General features: G+C 42.5%; 1 pseudogene; it reads right to left on the bottom strand.

Moving 5' to 3' along the window:
• Positions 1 to 3,020: 3,020 nt before the first annotated feature.
• On the bottom strand, positions 3,021 to 3,777 carry LOC133384291 (ER membrane protein complex subunit 8-like; annotated as a pseudogene).
• Positions 3,778 to 4,914: the final 1,137 nt, after the last annotated feature.

Below are 4,914 nucleotides of genomic sequence, written 5' to 3'. Positions count from 1 at the left end.
GGATTTGTGTTGGGAGAGGCGTTCCATTAGGTATTGTGGTCCTAAGCCATGTAAGGCTTTATAGGTTAAAGCCAGCACTTTGAATCGAGCTCGGAAACTTACAGGCAGCCAATGCAAGCGGGCCAGAATCGGTTTTATATGTTCAAACCGTCTGGTCCCTGTTACCAATCTGGCCGCTGCATTTTGCACAAGCTGCAGTTTCCGAACCATCTTCAAAGGCAGCCCCACGTAGAGCGCATTGCAGTAATCTAACTTGGAGGTTATATGGCTCAGGACCCTGATACCTCAAGGACCACCTCTCCGTATATGTACCAACCTAGACCCTGCACTCGGCATTGGAGGCCCATCTTCGTGTGTCCCCTTTGAAGGAGATGCAGAGAGTGGCAACACAAGAAAGGGCCTTTTCAGTGGCAGCCCCCATTTGTGGAACACTCTCCCCAGGGAGGTATGCCTAGCACCATCATTATCCATCTTTAGGTGCCAGAAAAAAACATTTCTCTTCTCCCAGGTATTTGTTTCTTAATTTTGGAAGGCTTTTAGAGGGCTTCTGTTGCGTAGCCTTCCTTAGAAGGGTTGCTCTACCGCCTTATGTATTGTTTATATATATACACACACAAACACTATAAATCACTATGAGTGCCCATATTAATTTAATTTAATTTTTAATTTTAATCTTTTATTAACTAAGTCACTTTGAGTGCACATATTTGTATAGAAAAGTGACTAACAAATTTAATAAATGAATAAAATAAAATAAAAATACCATCTTGCTCTTCATTGTAAAAACTCACTTGCCTGACATTTGTATTTAAGGAAATTTACAGGTAATTTTTTCTCTCTTTCATAGAAACCTACCAATCCCATCAACCAGGATAGTTGTTCTGAAAGTGATTCATGAATGGATTAAGCAATACATTTTGGTAGCAGTTTCTTTCTAGAAATCTTGTGGTTTATTAAAAGGCTTTGAGAACAGGGACTAAAAATGATTTTAATTAATCAAGGCATTTTTCACTCCAGCAAAGGTAGAAATAATTTTGTGTATTAGTACGTCAGTTACAGAGCTTCAATACTTTTATCTTCTGTTTGTTGTCATGTATCAGAGAACTGCAGAGCACAGCGATCAAATAGTAACTTTAGATCCTCCAAGCTATTTCTTCATCCTCTACAGCAGCCTTCTCCATCTTGGTGCCCTCTGGATGTTGTTGGACGACAACTACTACAGCAGCCCCTGTAGGTGTGGCCATACAACAGGGCACTTTTAAACAAACAGACCCAAAACAGGCAGTTACAAGGAAAAAATGAACAGTTCAACAACAACATTTGGGCCGTACAAAAATTAAAGTCGTGGAAATGTTGTACTATGTTAGGTGACATAAAATGGGCTGATAACAGTGTAAAGGGTAAATTAAGTACTTCAAATTTCCCTAGAATCCCAAACCCTGATCAAGCATACCCATTTCTCCTCCCCCTGCCAAAGACACTCACCACAGACTCCACTGCTACTCTCCACAGAGTATTCACTACTGTTTCTGACATGAAGGAAATAATTCTAGAACATAGAAAGCCCTTCCCTGGCAAGTCCTGTGAAGTTGTCATTCCACATCCAATATGATATTCATAACAAGGACCTTATTGGAGAAGAGCCACATGAAATACTTGTGTCTGAAAGTATCATCATGGCACTTTTTCGTTTTAAATATCTGTCGCTCCAAAGCAAGCATTTGTTGTAATTTGTGACTCATCTTGTGCTGTCAATTTCCAAGTTCTGAGGATTTTCACTCACTCTGTGTAGGCTTCTGAATGTCATGGAAAGCAGGTATACACACACAAGGAAAATGCACAGGTGTATTATAGTGGCACATATGTGGTGCACACGTGGCGCCCAAATTATAATCACATACTACTGGGCAATTCTAAATTTTCCTAAAAAGAAAGAAAGCTCTGGCATGCCGGCTGGTGCTGTTGGGAACTGGTAGTTCAACATCATCCAGAGGGCATCAGGTTGGGGGAGGCTGTCCCACTAGTAAGGACAATTGTCATAAAACCATCTGTCTCCAAATGTGGATCCAGCATGCTCTGTACTATCAACATTCACCACTGAGAGTGTAGCTAGGAAGCAGGGTATAAATCCCCAAAATAAATGAGACATAAATATCAGTAACATGCACATTAATTATTTGTCAGGTCATTACTCAATATAACAGTGTTGCTCAATAATAACCCTGAAGTCACCATTTACTACCTTGGTTGATATTCCAAAGCAAATATTATGATCTTGTGGTATATATATGCTATTTTCTCAGAGGTGAAAGACAAAGACAGAAGCTAAGCAGAGAGATGCAGTGGGAAAGAACTGCTGCATTCAGCAGTCAAAGTCAACATGTCCTCAGAAATGTTCCAGTCATTATTTACCCAAACATTCTGTCTATAGAAATGACTAAGAGCACTTGGCCATTTTGATGATTATTCAGAGGAAGAATCTGACAAGAGATGGACAAAGCTGAATATGTTGGGGACCGCAAGGCCAAATGAAAATAAACATCTAAACAGCAAGGCCAAATGAAAATAAGCATCTAAACTGCAAGGTCAAATGAAATGAAAATAAGCATCTAAATTGCAAGGTCAAATGAAAATAAACATCTACATTGGTTTTTAAAGTACTTTCTTTTTTCCTATTTATCATTTTAGGGTTGCATCCAGAACTGTACAGTTTTTCTATGGATATTTTGAAAGGATTCATCCATTTAACTACAAAGATGAACCAGAAATGAATGCAGAAATGAATACATCTATTGCAAATAAGAGGATGGAATTCTCATGCTAAAGATACAGACCCTACTCTAATAGTTGATAACACTGAACAAGCTGCAAACTACGGCTGGAATCTCAAGGATTCTCATTAAAAAGATGTGACTGCATAGTGACACATCCTTTTTGCAAGTGATGCGTCTCACTCACTGGTGTCCCACATCACTTGAAGGGACCGTTAGTATTTTATTTACATTCAGTATTTCTTTCTCTCCCTCCCTTTTTCTTCTTCAGCACAGTAGAAATGCCAACAAATCAAGTCAGTGGGAGACTTCCTAGCAGAGGTGCAGGACAGCTTTATTAATCTCTGGATTTGTCCAATCATTCTGGATGTCGTCCAAACGATTATCAAAATCCACTAGCGTTTCATAGGACTGGCTGTCCAGAAGTGAGGCGGAGATCCTCTGGGCTTCTGACCAGTCTTCACAGTAATCAAAGTGCTGGTCTTTGCATCTCCATTTGTTTTCATGATGTTTGTATGCATGAGCTGTCGGTTCTATGCACTCCATTTTAAATTTAGTATTATCCACCATTATGAGTGCGGGATCACTGAAGCCTTCTGCAATCCGGGAGGCGACCTTTTCAGCGACCTGGTTTGGACTGGCATCTTTCACACATTCATTAGCTTGATAGTATCAGGCTATTACATAGCTGTTCTCTTTGCACCTCGAATCAATCAGTGTGAATGCCACCTCCAACATGGGCGCCAAGGTGAGGCTGCCGTGGAAAAGCGGGATGCAATCCACGAAGAGCGTGTGGGCGGCCGAAGGTTGAGGTGTCGGCTCCCGCTCCCGGCCTCAGTTCTGGTGGTGCTGCGGCTGCTGCTTCTCAGCCACCAGGAGCCCATTGATGGTGCAGTGCGGGTACTTGGCGCATTGGAGTACCATCTTGCTACTGCATCTTGCCTGCGTGCTCAGCTTCATCCTGGCCAAGGCTCCTCCTCAGTCAGCACAGCCGCCGCTTCCTCTTCCTCATGAGGCCCTGATCAGCAGCCACAGCTCCGGCCTCCCTCATCACCACCGCTTCCGACTCCTCGGGCCTGCCACCAAGCACTGCCCGTAAAGCAGAGAGGAGGTGAGGAGAAGCGGCACAAAAAACAAGCTGGTCTCTTTACTAGTGTTAGTAAACACTACCTGCATGGGCTACCCGGTTGGAGCTGACCAGTGACAGCGCCTTTTCAGTGGTGTCTCCCCATTTTTTGTGTAATGCTCTGCTCGGTGAGGTGTGTCTATTTCTATCACTATTGACTTTCAGGAGTAATTGGACGACATTCCTGTTTAACAAACATAGCCTGATCCAGCTCTAGCACCTCATAGTTATAGATTAGTTGCTATACCAGTGGTAGATGGGAATGGATAATGCAGAGGGTAGCCAACATGGTGTCCTCCAAATGTTTAGGACTACAACTCTCATCTGTCCAACTAGCATAGCTAATGATCTGGGATGGTGGGAGTTATCGTCCACACCACAACATCTGGAGACCACCCCTTTGGCTATCACTGGCATAGTGGAATGTGCATCTCGTTTCAAATAATGCCGTGCTGAGAGACACCATTTTTATATACAGTCATATTTATATACACTATAAGCCTATTTTAAATGATTGTTTTATTTTGTATTGTATCATCTGTTGTTGGCCACCCCTGTGGAAAGAAGGGAAATGAAAACAAACAAACAAACACTTTGTGCTGATGGACCTTCTGATACATATTCATCGCCTTGGGGAAGGGCTGTAGCTCAGTGGTGGAGCATCTGTCTTGCATGCAGAAGGTCCCAGGTTCAATCCACAGCATCTCCAGGTGGAGCTGAGAGAGGTTCCTGCCTGAAACCCTGAAAAGATTCTGCTAGTCAGTGTAGTCAATACTGAGCTAGATGGACCAAGGGACTGACTCAGTATAAGGGTTCCTATGCTCCTATGTTTTCCCCCCTGCTCTACTCAGCTTCCCAAAGAGGCTTTCCTGGGACCTACTTTAATGTCATGCTGGTGCCAGACAAATACCTTCTTTATTCTTGCAGGCCTTTTAAATCCGATCCTTTTACTGATGGAATATTTTAGGCTGTCAGTATGTGTGGTTGGTATGGATTTAGTTTTTTCTCTGTTTTATG

The sequence above is a fragment of the Rhineura floridana genome, chromosome 4, assembly GCF_030035675.1.
Source record: "Rhineura floridana isolate rRhiFlo1 chromosome 4, rRhiFlo1.hap2, whole genome shotgun sequence".
NCBI classification, from domain to species: domain Eukaryota; kingdom Metazoa; phylum Chordata; class Lepidosauria; order Squamata; family Rhineuridae; genus Rhineura; species Rhineura floridana.
Note: the sequence above shows the minus strand (reverse complement) of the source record. Positions and strands in the feature narration are given on the sequence as shown.